Source organism: Mus musculus, chromosome 8 (assembly GCF_000001635.26).
Source record: "Mus musculus strain C57BL/6J chromosome 8, GRCm38.p6 C57BL/6J".
Taxonomy (NCBI): Eukaryota; Metazoa; Chordata; class Mammalia; order Rodentia; family Muridae; genus Mus; species Mus musculus.
Window position 1 is genome coordinate 30,419,451 of NC_000074.6, and position 16,127 is coordinate 30,435,577.

The window sequence follows — 16,127 nt, forward strand, 5'->3', positions numbered from 1 at the left end:
TTAAAAGATATTCACATTTTTTTCATGAAATATTTAAAGTAAGAAAACTCTGTTTTAAGAATAACTTCAGAGTGACAGTCAAAGAACTAAAACCTGGGTGTTTTTCAGATGGACAGCCAGTTCTCTGCCTGCTGGCTGCTACAGGCAAATCCCTTCCATCCTCACCATCTTGCTTAATTAGAACAGGAGGAGGCAGCTGGAGGCTGGAGGCTTGTTCTCCATGTGTGTCACATTGAAGGAAATATTGTTTGTAGGTACCAACAATGAGCATGGGACTGAATCCTAAGAGGTACACAATGCTGGGTCTGTATGATTTATTATTCAGTTACAACCTCGAAAGAGAGAAATAAGACCTCGTTGTCAACCCTGATTTATAATCTCTCATTTTGCAATTCAATAAACAAGTCAGGGGGGCGTTGCTAAAATCTGGTTATGGGTTTTGCCAAAGAAGTGTAATTATATTTGTGTTCGAAGTTCCGCTTTCATTCCTTTCATGTGATTTTCAGTCCTTTTCTTTCATTTAATTTTTATTTATGTATTTCCTTCACCTACTCAGACCAGAGTGGCAGGAAGTTGACTGCTTAATATTGCATCCATTTTGCCTCTTCATGTATTCTTTGTTCAATGCTGTGCTTCTTCACTGCACTAGAAATAAGCCAGTTGATTGCAATTTCCACCCCTCTCCAACACTAATCTCTGTGAGATGCAGAGCCACTGATGGCCTCATACAGAACATAAAACCATATCCTCTACATCTGGAGATGAGAGAAATAAGAGTTCAGAATAAACTTCATTTAAGTTGGTAATTTAGCTCTGCATCTATTTAAGAAGATCAACAGAGATAAAGATGGAGCAGAGACTAAGGGAACAACCAACCAATGACTGCTCCAACTTGAGACCCATTCCACGTGATACAGCCAGTCCCTGACACTATTAATGATACTCTGCTATGCTTGCAGACAGGAATCTAGCATATCTGTATCCTGAGAGGCTTCATCCAACAGTGGATAGAGGCAGATGCGGAGAGCTACAGCCAAACATCAAGTAGAACCCAGAGATTCTTTTAGAAGAGTGAGGGATAGAAGTCAGAGGGGTCAAGTACACCACAAGAAGATCCACAGAGTAAACTAATCTGGGACTGTGGGGGATCACATACCTGGGGCAGCAACCGGGGACTATGTAGGAGCTTGAACTAGAACCCCTACATATTTGTAGCAAATGTGCAGCTTGGTATTAATGTGGTTCCCCTAACAAGTGGAACAAGGGCTGCCCTAGTATCTGTTCCCTGCCATTGGATCTCCTGCCACTGGATTACTTGGGCTACCTAGTTGGGCCTCAGTAGGAGAGAATGTGCCTAGACCTGCTGGGACTAGATGCCCCAGGGTGGGGTAGCACCCAAGGGGGCTCTCCTTCTCTGAGGAGAAGAGGGGGTGATGAGGGGATGGATTTCTAAGGGTAGGACTGGGAGGAGAAGAGGGAGGTGGCTGTGATTGAGACATAAAGTGAGTTTAAAAAATAAATTTATTTATTTTTAAAAATAGAGCCATAGAAATTACATTTTATGAATATTTACATACTTTTAGTATTGATTCCATTCAATAATTTTCTTTAAAGGTGAAAAAACAAAGAAAACAAAACCTGGGAAAAAGCATTTGACATGGAGACAACTATAAGGAAGACTTTGTAATATCAAAAGATAGACAATACACACTCACACAAGTGCACACATGAGCATGCACAGACCCTTAGCATTACACTTGTGTGTTGCAGGTGTCTCTGTAAACACTACAGCCTATAGAGTAATTATCCATAGGAGGCAAGAAGGTAGTTTGGTTAAACGCTATTCAGTAGCCACTGTTGGTTCAAAATTTTAGAGTCTGCCCCTTAGTAGTTTATTTTTGGCATATTTAAGCACAGCACAGTGTGGTGGAAATACTTCCTGGTGTTAAGTAACTCAATCCCATGTATACAATAAAACTTAAGGCCTGACTCCTCCTTTAGAGCTGTGTACCATGGTGTGAAGGTTTTAGCACCTTAACACCTTGATGGTAGTTCTTATTCCTTTGTGTCCCTTTCTCCAGAGAACTGTTGCTGATTCTATACTGCCCAGCCTCATTAAAAAAAAATCTAGCATTATGCATTAGAGCCACCTACAGTGCCATTGTCTGTATAGATTTATATGCCCAAATAAACATGAATGTGGTCTCATCCCAGGCATTTTTTTAACAAAAAATTCTAAATAACACTATATAGTGCCTAAGATTTATTGATGGCATTATGGAAACTAGATCCACTGTTTATCTGGGTGTTTTAAATGCTCAGAAAGGTGGGTGTTTGCCTTTCTTAAGGTCTTAGTATAGAAGACTACCATCACCTTTTCACACTGCCATGAAAAAAGATATTGAAGTATGAGAAATTTACTCCTGGTTCTTGGTACTGTATATTTGAGATAAATGTGCCAGCAAGTTTGGTGTTTCACAAGGTCTGATTTAGGCTTCTAAGCTAATAAGTATCTTATTCTGTGTCCTAAGTGGAAGAGGAATAACTTTGCCACTTTGTATGCCACAAAAAAAAAAAAAGAAGGTGAGGGGAATGAGATGAGAAGGGGCTCACTATAAGCAAATTTCCCCCAGATCATGTTGCCCCATTGGTCACCAGAGATAATTGGGCAAATCTGGCTAGCTAGGCAGACATTACCTTCCTTCCCTACAGTAACGTATTGTATCCAACCCTTCCAATGCATCCCCCTCATCCTTCTTCAGTCAATGGAAGAAGGTTTTCCCCATAAAGACTTTCACAGTCTAGCCCATGAGTCATCTCTGCTCCTACACTAGAACCCCTAATACAGCAGTAAAGTTACAGCATGAATATGGGTGGTGGCTCAAGCCTTCAAACCATAACCACATTCCCACATTGCATGTATGTGCATATATACATACTCCCCAAATTCACCTTGACAGTTTTCTAAATAACATGAATAATATTCTGGATGGCTCAGGGAAGGTACCCAGGCAAGAAACACCTATGCCTAACCTCCAGCCACTGACATCCCCATCAGAACAGGAGATATGGTACAATTGATGAACCTATGCTGATATATCATTATCACTCAATGCCCATGTTTAGCTATACCTTAGTGTGTTTTGGGCTACTGAAACAAATTGTCATCAGTCAGTTAGCTTAGAAAGAGCTGAAACTTTTTTTCCAACAATTGGGGATTCTAAAAACTCCAAGGTCAAGGTGACAGGAATGTTTACATAATTATTCAGTTCTGGTCTGATGCATTCTAAGGATTTACACAAGTTTATAATTACCTGTGTCTACTATTGTAGAACCATAGAGAGTAATTTCAGTACACTAAAAATCTACTTTATTCCTCCTATGCATCATTTCTTTTATAATCCCTAGCAATTGCTGATGTTTTTACTGTATCCATAATTTTGTCTTTTCTAAAGTGTCATATAATTGGAATATTATAGTTTGTAACATTTTTAAACCAGCACATCACTTAGTAATATATATGAATTGATAGTGTTTTCTTAGTAGACATCTATATATTTTATTAATATACTTAAATATTTATTTGATATCACCTTTATTTTTATTTCTGTATCTGCTTCTCTCATTTGCATATAATCAATCATCTATATCTATCCATCATCCTTAATTCAGCCTATCTGCATAACCCTTTGTGTTCATGGTTTAAAATATTGATTTCATAGAAACAGAATGAAAAATGAAACCCATACAGACCTAAGGACAAACAGCATTAAACAAAGTTTAATATCTGTTTCTGATTAAAAGAAAACTCTCTTAATAATTTAAGCATAAAAGAAATCCTTTCAGCAAAATACAGATCTTTCAGGATTCCTTAGGAGGCAAAAATACAAACTTTATAATTTTTTATTAGATATTTACTTTATTTGCCTTTCAAATGTCCCCTTTCCTGGTTTCCCTTACAAAAACCCTCTATAGCCTTCCACCTACCCCTGCTCACCAACCTACCCACATCTGCTTCCTGGCCCTGGCATTCACTACACTGGGGCATAGAGCCTTCATAGAATCAAGAGACTCTCCTCCCATTGATGACCAACTAGGCCATCCTCTGCTACATATGAACCTGGAGCCATGAGTCTCACCATGTAGACTCTTCAATTGGTGATTTAGTCCCTAGAAGCTTTGCAGGTACTTGTAAATTCATATTGTTGTTCCTCCTATGGGACGTCTAACCCCTTCATCTCCTTGGGTACTTTCTCTAGCTCCTTCATTGGGGACCCTGTGCTAAGTCAAGTGGTAGGCTGCCAGGATCCACCTCTTTATTTGTCAGGCACTGGTGGAGCCTCTCCGGAGACAGCTATAATAGGTTTCTGTCGGTAAGCACTTCTTGCCATCCACAAAAGTGTCTGGGTTGGTGACTGTATATGGGATGGATCCCCAGGTCGGGCAGTCTCTGGATGGTCATTCCTTAAGTCTCTGCTCCACACTTTGTCTCTGTAATTCCTTACATGGGTATTTTGTTCCCCCTTCTAAGAAGAATTGAATTATTCACACTTTGATCTTCCTTATTCTTGAGTTTCATGTGGTTTGTGAATTGTACCTTGGGTATTCTGAGCTTCTAGGCTATTATCCACTTATCAGTGCGTGCACACCATGGTGTTCTTTTCTGATTAGGTTACCTCACTAGGATATTTCCTAGATTCATCCATTTGCCTAAGAATTTCATAAACTCATTGTTTTTAATAGCTGAGTAGTACTCCATTGCATAAATGTACCACATTTTCTGTATCCATTCCTCTGTTGAGGGACATCTGATTTCTTTCTAGCTCCTGGCTATTATAAATAGGACAAAAAAAATCTGTAAGGCAAATACCAACTTTAAACACTTCCAGTCATTGCAATACTGGCACTAGTCACAAAACAAATGAGACAGGAAAAACCAATAGAAGTGATGCAACTTCAAACAAAGTAGCAACAGTATTGCTATCTGCAGGTAGCATGTTCCTATAATTCCAGATAAATCATTCTTACTTTTTACCTGAGTTATATACCATTTCTTCTTTTTTTGTTATTGGATATTTTCCTTATTTACATTTCAAATGTTATCCCCTTTCTCAGTTTCCCCACCTCCTGGAAACTTCCTATCCCATCCTCCCTCTTCCTTCTTCTATGAGGGTTTTCCTCCACCCACCAACACACTCTCACCTCCAGCCCTTGATTCCCCTACACTGGGGTAATCTATCAAGCCTTCACAGGACAAAGGACCTCTCCTCCCAATGATGCCTGACAAGGCCATCATCTGCTACATATACAGCTGGAACCATGTGTACTTCTTGGTTGATGGCTTAGTCCCTGGTAGCTCTGAGGGTCTGGTTGGTTGATATTGTTGTTCTTCCTATGGTGTTGCAAACCCCTTCAACTCTTTCAGCCCTTTTTCTAACTTTTCTACTGGGGACCTTGTGCTCAGTCCAGTAGTTGGCTGCAAGCATCTGTCTCTGTAATTGTAAGGCTCTGCAGGGCCTCTCAGGAGACAGCCATATCAGGCTCCTTTCAGCATGTACTTCTTGGCATCCACAATAGTGTCTGAGTTTTGTAACTATATATGAGATGAAGGTGGGACAGTCTCACGATGGCTTTCTGCTCTACACTTTATCCCCATATTTGCTCCTGTGAGTATTGTGTTCCCCTTCTAAGAAAGACTGAAGTACCCACACTTTGGTCTTCCTTCTTCTTGAGCTTCATGTGGTCTGTGAATTGTATCTTGGGTATTAGGAGCTTTTGGGCTAATATCTACTTCTCAGTAAGTGTATACCATATGTGTTCTTTTGTGATTGGGTTACCTCACTCAGGATGACATTTTCTAGTTCCATCCATTTGTCTATGAATTTCATGAATTAATTGATTTTAATAGTTGAGTAGTACTCCATTGTGTAAATATACCATATTTTCTGTATCCATTCCACCGTGGAAGGACATCTGGGTTCTTTCTAGTATCAGAATATTAAAAATAAGGCTGCTATGAACATAGTGGAGCATGTGTCCTTATTACAAGTTGTAGTATCTTCTGGGTATATGCCCAGGAGTGGTATAGCTGTTTTCTTGGGTAGTACTATGTCCAGTTCTCTGAGGAACCACCAAACTGATTTCCAGAGTGGTTGTACAAGCTTACAATCCCACCAGCAATTGAGGAGTGTTGCTCTTTCTCCACATCCTCGCCAGCGTGTGCTGTCAATTAAATTTTTGATCTTAGCCATTCTGACTGGTGTGAGGTGGAATCTCAGATTTGTTTTGAATTGCATTTCCCTGATGACTAAGGATGATGAACATTTCTTTAGGTGCTTCTTAGTCATTTGATATTCCTGAGTTGAAAATTCTTTGCTATCAAAACAACCCTGAGATTCCACCTCACACCAGTCAGAATGGCTAAGATCAAAATTTCAGGTGACAGCAGATGCTGGCGAGGATGTGGAGAAAGAGGAACACTCCTCCATTGTTGGTGGGAGTGCAGGCTTGTACAACCACTCTGGAAATCAGTCTGGCGGTTCCTCAGAAAACTGGACATAGTACTACCGGAGGATCCAGCAATACCTCTCCTGGGCATATATCCAGAAGATGCCCCAACTGGTAAGAAGGACACATGCTCCACTATGTTCATAGCAGCCTTATTTATAATAGCCAGAAGCTGGAAAGAACCTAGATGCCCCTCAACAGAGGAATGGATACAGAAAATGTGGTACATCTACACAATGGAGTACTACTCAGCTATTAAAAAGAATGAATTTATGAAATTCCTAGCCAAATGGATGGACCTGGAGGGCATCATCCTGAGTGAGGTAACACATTCACAAAGAAACTCACACAATATGTATTCACTGATAAGTGGATATTAGCCCCAAACCTAGGATACCCAAGATATAAGATATAATTTGCTAAACACATGAAACTCAAGAAGAATGAAGACTGAAGTGTGGACACTATGCCCCTCCTTAGATTTGGGAACAAAACACCCATGGAAGGAGTTACAGAGACGGAGTTTGGAGCTGAGATGAAAGGATGGACCATGTAGAGACTGCCATATCCAGGGATCCACCCCATAATCAGCATCCAAACGCTGACACCATTGCATACACTAGCAAGATTTTATTGAAAGGACGCAGATGTAGCTGTCTCTTGTGAGACTATGCCGGGGCCCAGCAAACACAGAAGTGGATGCTCACAGTCAGCTAATGGATGGATCATAGGGCTCCCAATGGAGGAGCTAGAGAAAGTAGCCAAGGAGCTAAAGGGATCTGCAACCCTATAGGTGGAACAACATTATGAGCTAACCAGTACCCCGGAGCTCTTGACTCTAGCTGCATATATATCAAAAGATGGCCTAGTTGGCCATCACTGGAAAGAGAGGCCCATTGGACTTGCAAACTTTATATGCCCCAGTACAGGGGAACACCAGGGCCAAAAAGGGGGAGTGGGTGGGCAGGGGAGTGGGAGTGGGTGGATATGGGGGACTTTTGGTATAGCATTGGAAATGTAAATGAGTTAAATACCTAATAAAAAATGAAAAAAAAAAAAAGAAAATTCTTTGCTTATCTCTGTTCCCCATTTTAATACGGTCATTTGATTCTCTGGAGTCTAATTCCTTGAGATCTTTGAATATATTGGATATTAGCCCTCTGTTGGCTGTAGGATGGGTAAAGATCTTTTCCCAATCTGTTTGCTGCTGTTTTGTCCTATGACAGTGCCCTTTCCCTTACAGAAGCTTTGCAATTTTATGAAGTCCCATTTGTAAATTCTTGATCTTAGAAAATAAGCCATTGTTATTCTGTTCAGGAAAATTTACCCTGTGCCCATGTGTTCAAGGCTCTTCCTAACTTTCTCCTCTGTAAGTTTCACTGTATCTGGTTTTATGTGGAAGTCCTTGATCCACTTGGACTTGAGCTTTGTACAAGGAGATAAGAAGTCAGTTTGCATTTTTCTATGTGTTGACTGCCAGTTGAAGCATCATTTCATCTTAATAGCCTTGGAAAGATCAGGAGTTCTAGGTCCATACCTAAACACAGTAAAAGCAATATACAGCAAACCAGTAGCCAACATGAAACTAAGTGGAGAGAAACTTAAAGCAATCCCACTAAAATCAGGGAGTAGTCAAGGCTACTCACTTTTTCCCTATCTACTCAATATAGTACTTGAAGTTCTAGCTGGAACAATTAGACAATAAAAGGAAATCAAGGGGATACCAATTAGAAAGGAAGAAGCCAAAATATCACTATTTACAAATGATATGATAGTATACTTAAATGACCCCAAAAATTCCATCAGAGAACTTCTAAAGCTGATAAGCAACTTCAGCAAAGTGGCTTCATATAAAATTAACTCAGACACATCAGTAGCCTTCCTCGTCACAAAGGATAAACAGGCTGAGAAAGAAGTTAAGGAACCTCCACAATAGCCACAGATAATATTACATACCTTGGTGTGCTTCTAACCAAGTAAATGAAAGAGCTGTGTCATAAAAACTACAGTTCTCTGAAGAAAGAAATTGAAGATTTTAGAAGATGGAAAGATCTCCCATGCTCATGGATTGGCAGGATTAAAACATCTTGCTTAAAGCAAGCTACAAATTCAATGCAATCCCCATCAAAATTCCAAATCAATTCTTCATAGACTTAGAAAGAGCAATGTGTAAATTCATTTGGAATAACAAAAACCCAAGATAGCAAAAACTATTCTCAACAATAAAAGAACTTCTGGGAGACTCACCATTCCTGACCTTAAACTGTATTACAGAGCAATAGCAATAAAAACTGCATGGTGTTGGTACAGAGACAGGCAGGAAGATCAATGTAATAGAAATTAAGACCCAGAAATGACCCCACACACATATGGTCACTTAATATTTGTCAAAGGAGCTAAAAAACAACCAGTGGAAAAAAGACAGCATTTATAACCATTCCTTATTATATTTCCCTTTTTGCATGTTGATATGATGAATGATGAATACTAATTGTTTTGGTAGAAGCATGAATTGAGCATCAAAAATTCATATGCAGGTCAGGGCTACCAAGAGTTTCATCTTCAGTCTAAATTTATTGTTGACCTTGTTTACAAGGCATGAATCTCCTCCTGCAGTACTGAATTCTTTTTATGCACTGTTCGGTGGTTTTATTAATATTTAGGTGGGTATCATCACAATTGTGTTCATTAAAAATAAGGTCCGTAGTTTCTCTTCTTGCATTTTGTTTATGTGATTTTCGCATTAGGATTATGCCAACAACAAAAAATGAGCTAGGGAACTGTTCTTCTGCCTTAGAATACTATAGAGAAGTCACATACGGCCCTAAATATATGGTGCGATTTACCAGCAAACATATTTAAACTGGGTGCTATCTTTTCATATGAAAATTACTCTTTCAACTTTAAATGGATATACCCATATTTGGAAAGGACTTTTTGGGTGCTAGACAAATGGATTAACAGTTTTGAGCTCATAGTGCTCTTGCAGAAGGCTAGATGTATTTTCAGTCCACATTCCACAGGGATCGGAAGTGTGTGTAACTCTAACTCAGTGAAATCCGGTGTCTACTCTTTTCATGGGTACCTATAATTACACACATGCCAATCCATATATACATACATTTTAAACTTAATGTTCAGAAAGCTTATTTACAGTTTCTGTTCTTAGATTGGATTGAGGCTTCTCACCGCGTCTTCTAAGGAACAAGCTCTTTTTTTTTTCATTAATTTTTCCCCATTCGTTTGCCTTTTTCAAGTTCATTAATTATTTATCCATTTTTATTTTCTTCTTTTTACTCTGGGTTTTCCCGATTTTCTGTTAATGTATGTCATTTGCTGTCATAATATTCCACGTTTCCCACAGATGTTGTAAGTTTCACTCCTCTTTGATTTAATACAAATTTTAGACCCTCTGCAATTTCTTTTTCAGTCCATGTTATTTAGAAGTGTGTTACTTAATCTCTAATACGTGGGGGATATCCTAGCTGCCTTTATTTATAGAGTTCTATTTTAATTTCACTGTGATCTGAGCATCTAATAGACATTGCATGATTTTTCTTCTCTTAAACATGTAGCATATCTTATGGTCTAGAAGGTGACTTGCATTGCTCAATGTCCTTCATAGACAGGGTAGTAATGTGTGTTCTGTTGTTTGAAAGAGATGTTCTACGGATCCCTACTGTGTTCAACTGATGGCTGGTGCTGTTGAGTTTAACTATGTCCTTATGGGTTTTCCGCATATTAAACAGGCCCATTTCCCTTGGCAGACTATTGAGGTATCTAGCAATAGATGCACATGTTAGACATTGTAGTTCTGTTAGATTTTGTGTCACCTGTCAGAGCATCATCGTTAAGTGTATGCATATTAAGGATGGTTGTGTCTCATGGAAAAATGATGTCAGAGTTAATTTGCAGAACTCTTCATATCCAGAATGTATCGAGATTAATCCATGTACTTCCTTTAATTACTATTAGCTTTTACTTTAAATCTGAATGTGTCCTTATATTTTTGGTGTGTTTTTGTTGAAAGTGTATTTTTTATTATAAATCATGTGTATGGATTTATTAAATTGGAAATTTTATAAAATGATTTTTAAGTCATTTTGTTTGTTTATATTTCAAATGATATCCCCCTTTCCAGTAGCCCATCTACAAAACCTTCATCTTATCTTCCTCTTCCCCCTCCCCTTTGCCTCTATGAGGGTGCTCCTGCACTCACTCACCCACTCCTACCTCGCCATTCTAGCATCTCCCTATGCTGGTGCATCAAGCCTCCAGAGGTCCAAGGGCCTCCTCTCCCATTGATGTCAGATAAGGCTATACTCTGTTATATATGTATCTGCAGCCATGGATTCCTCCATGTATAATCTTTGGATGGTGGTTTAGTCTCTGAGAATTCTGGGTTAGTTAATATTGTTCTCACTATGAGGTTGCTTAACTCATGACCCACTTTAGTAATATCTAATTTAGTTGGTGCATTATAGCACTGAAATGAAAAAGACTCATTAGTAATTGGATTAATACACATCATATCTACTCCTGTTTTCCATTTGTTGACTTTGCTCTTTACTAATATTATCTTGTAATATTAATTTACTATAATAATATTCCTTTTCCTGTTTGTGCTGTGTTTTTGTATGTCTGTGTGTGTTTGTGTGCATGAGTTTGTTTGTATACATATGCATGTCTATGTGTGTATGTGTTTGTTTCTGTGTGATTTTAATTGAGCATTTTACACATTTTGTTTCTCCCTTCTTAGAAGATGAGTTTTCTTTCTTTTTTTTTAAAAAAAAAAATTGTGGTTGTCCTAGAGTTTATAATAGACATTTACAGTGAATCTACCTGCATTCCAAATAATAAATATTGTTTCATTGGCAATCTGAATCCTTAATATGACATAGTATAGTTCTTCTTTCTTTTCAACTATATCCTCATTATCACTTAGCGACTTGTGCATAAGCACAATAAGAACAATATCTATCTACTATCTATATCAATATCCCTAGTAGTTTTTGGATTAGCTGCTAAATCGTTATGAATGCTAAAACTTAAATTGCAGTCACTTATTTCTATTCAAATGCTCTTTAACTCATTTATAGACCCAAGTTCCTATTATACACATATATACTTTTTTAATATTTCTATTTTTAAATCTATCCTCCCAACTCTATTTTGATAGCAACAAAGGCTGCCAAATTATGTTCACTTGAGAAAAATCTTATTTATTTCTTCATCCTTAAAGTGTGATCTAACAGAGGAGATGACTTCAGGGTGCTATTTTTTTCTTGTTTTCAATATTTTAAATGTATGCCCTCATTTACGTCTTGCCTGCATGGATTCAGAGGCATCAGACATAATCCTTAGATTTCCCCTTCCATAGCAAAGGTGCTATTTCCCCTGTGGCTTATTTCAGAGCCATTACTTTGCTTTTCATTTTCTGTAATTTAAGGTGATGTGCTGGGATTCCATTTGTATAGTTCATCTTCTTTCATGTCCTCTGTGCCTACTGGGGTCTAGTGTTAATTTGATGAAACTCTCGGTCATTATTGTTTCAAATCTTTCTTTTTTTCTTTTCTTTTCTTTTTTTTTTTTTCTGCTGTTCTACTTTGTGTATCATATGCTTTCTGCAGGTCTCCTAAAAAATCTTTGAATATTCTGTTTGTTGTGGAACTTCCCCACCTTATTTTGCTTTGCTTTTCAATTTTGTGGACTCCTGTTGAGCTATACTCAAGGTCAGAAATGCTTCCCTTAGCCATTTCCAGTCCACTAACAAGACCTTCAAAGGTGTTCTTCATTTGTGCTGCAGTGCTTCTGGTGTCTGCTATCTCTTTTTGTTTTCTTGGAATTTCTATCCTTCTCCTCACACTGCTGTTCTGTTCTTCCTAATCTCTAAGGCTCTCAGCATACTAATTACTGTAATTTTAAATCCTGCCACATATGATTTTAAGGTTTGCTCTCTTTCCTTCTAGCTATTTATCGCTCTTGTACTTTATGTATATCTTATAGGAAAATTCTTGGTAGCTAGGCATAATCTACTGGCATAATTATCATCAGCAATGTGGTATTAGTCTTAACTTATGTTTCAGTATTATAATAAACCTAGTTCTCTAGGCTGTAACCCCCAACCCAAGCTGCTCACATCTTTTGTCTCCTCATGTGAGAGGGGATAGACAGACAGCTGAACATGGGGAAGAGGGTAGAGCTGGGTATCTCCCATACCAGATCACGTGGGTTCTGATATATTCCAGATTGGGTAAGATTGCTTTTTTTCCAGGCAGACCCCCCCTAAAATTTTTAAAACATTTTAAATATCCTATACTATCATATACTATATCTTAAAATGTTTTTATTTATCTTTCAAACTAAAATTAAAAGATAATAAAATTTTCAATACTCAAGATATAAATAAGATAGAGTAACTATGGGAGCTGAGATGAAAGGATGGGCCATCTAGAGACTGCCATACCCAGGGATCCATCCCATAATCGGCCTCCAAACGCTGACACTATCAAGATTTTGCTGAAAGGACTCTGATATAGCTGTCTCTTGTGAGGCTATGCCAGGGCCTAGCAAACACAGAAGTGGGTGCTCACAGTTAGCTATTGGATGGATCACAGGGCCCCCAGTGGAGGAGCTAGAGAAAATACCCAAGGAGCTAAAGGTGTCTGCAGCCCTATAGGGTGGAACAACAATATGAACTAACCAGTACCCCCAGAGCTCATATCTCTAGTTGCATATGTATAAGAAGATGGCCTAGTCGGCCCTCATTGGGAAGAGAGGCCCATTGGTCTTGCAAACTTTATATGCCTCAGTACAGGGGAACGCCAGGGCCAAGAAGTGGGAGTGGGTGGGTAGAGGAGTGTGGGGGGGAGGGTAAGGGGGACTTTTGGAATAGCATTTGAAATATAATTGAAGAAAATACCTAATTAAATAAAAAAATAATTTAAGAAAATACAGGAGAAACATGTAGCTAAGCTAGCTTTTTAAAAGTTTGCAAATTGAGTTATTTAAAATGCATTTTTAAGAGTTCTTTAGGAACTCTGGTGTTCCTGATTATTTTATTTTTAAGTATAATAATCATATTATATATCACATATAAATGTTATATCAAACATAAAGTACATTTTTAAATCATGGTGTGGGATGAATGTCTTACCTTTTAAGAACACTCTTGTCTTCCAGAAATCAGGACTCAAAATCCAAAGCTTATATGACAGCTAACAGTAGTCTGTACCTCTATTGTCAGGGTATCTGATGCCTCATCTGTCCTCTGGGGGTATGTACAGATGTGGTACAGAGATATACATGTAAGCAAAACACCCATTTATATAACATAGGGTGTTCGATGCCCTAGTGTAGGGGAATGCCAGGGAGGGAGGATGGGAGGGAGTGGGTCAGGGAGTACCCTCATAGAGGCAGGGAGAGGGGGGATGGGATAGGGGGTTCTCAAAGGGGAGACCTGGAAATGGGAAAATATTTGAAGTGTAAATAAAGAAAATATCCAAGAAAAATAAATAAATAAAATATATAAAGGGAACATAAAAACAAAATAAAAAAACAAAAAACATACCAATAGTTAAATCTTTAAAAAAAATCATACTGGGTCATCATGGTTAGTTTCTTTTCTATGATCTAAGTATATTTACAAGCCATTCATCTCTCCTAAAGTCAGCTGCCCTGTCCATTTCTATTACATCTATTCAGTTCCTAGCAGTAAACCTTTCTAGCTATGATGGGCTTTATAATAATAAATAATGTATGGTCACTCACATGTAGAAAACGTGATGCTAGACCAACAGAAAGAACTGTGAGCAAGAAGTCCTGAAAGTTTAGTGCATCTGCAGAGGCTGACTGTGTACAGCTTCAACGACTGTGGAGAGTTTGCAATGTTTTAAGTTCAGACCTAATTACAATTTATCATAGATAATTTTTAGTCTACTAAATAGTCAGTCCTTGGCTCCCTCCTCTTTTTCAAACCTACCATGATGCTATTTTTGGACCTAAAATTTTGACAAATGGATTTAAGATAACAAAATCCTAGTCATCTAGCCATCAAAGGACTAAGAGTCTTGTCTGACAGAGTACAAGGCCTATCACTGAGTTCCCTCATTGTGCTATAACCCATCTAGCTCTCTGGTATTATTACAACTCTTTGTTGTCTCACTGTAGAACCTCCATGAGACTTTATGGGTATACCTCCTGGCAAACCTAGGGGACTTAATCTCATAGAAACCTCCCTGACTTCTGTTTTCCACAATGTGTCTTCCTCCTCTTCTACAACAATCCTTGAGACTTAGTTGTATTGTCCATTGGAACTGGGATCCGCAACTCTGTATTTTGGTTGGCTGTGGATTTCTAGTCAGTCTTCATCTGTTGCACCAAGTCTCATCAGCATTGCAACTTAAACATGGATAGACATGGCAATATGAACAAGGGAAAGCCCCAAAGCTTCAACCCTATACAAAGAACTACAAGCAACTAAGAGATGCTGACAGCATGAGAAATAGTCTTCCCTGGAAAAAGAGAACACAACCTGGTTATCCAACACAGAATGGTCAACCCTAAAGCATACATATGACACACCATTCAGGGAAGCTGTTCGGTGCCTTGCTTGGTATCATCAGAGAAGCTTCCTCCTGCAGCAGATGGGAACAAATACAGTGACCCAAGCCAGCTATTGTGCAGAGACTGAGAGGTTTTGGGACACTCAATACTAACTAGGATATTCTCCCGTCAAATCCCTCTTCTCAGGGCTCAGGGAACTCTGCAGAAGAATAAGCAGAATGAGTGTAGGAGAGAGAGGTGATGGAGGGCACCAAAGGTACTAGGCTCTCTAAACCAACAGGATCGATACAGATACACATATTAACTTGAAGAGACCAAGGAAGTAGGCACAGGGCCTGTATGGGTCTGCACCAGATGGGGTCCTAGAAAGGAAAAGTAGACAGATGCCACCATCACTAATGCAGAAGCCATCTCCAAATGGTAAGGACTTGCAAATGAAGTCTGAGTTTTCCCTAAGGAAGTCTCATTGGGCAAACTGCTCTTAAGGGTAGGCTGCCTGCCTAGTGACATCTTTGAATTTTCCTCCTCTCTTGATGTCATATCAGGGTTTTTCCTTTTTCTTTATTTTGTTTTCCATTTTAGTTTTACTTTCCTTAAATACTTTTTGACCCCACAGATCCTTTGTGTATATATTATAGCTTCTAGTTTAGCACTTTTATGTGATTTCTGACTGTGGAAACAAGTGAGTCTCTGTATCTATGTTTGTTTCTCGTGCCATTTCTTGGGCTCTTTTCTTCCTGTTTGTTATATCCTATTCCAATGTATTAGGCTTTATTTTCCCTTATAATATTCCATTTTATTATTATCCCATCGAAGCCTGTTTGCTTTATAAGTAGAGATAGAAAAGGGTTGGATCCAGATTGGAGGGAAGGTAGGGAAGAGTACAATAAGGGATGGAAAACGTAATCAGGATATATTATATGAAAAAACATATATTTTAAATTAACAAATAAAAAGAAAACACAACTACTAATATGATAACTAAAACAAACAAATGAACAAAAGGCATACATACAAGTAACATCATAAAGACTGAGTAGGTTATATATATGTAT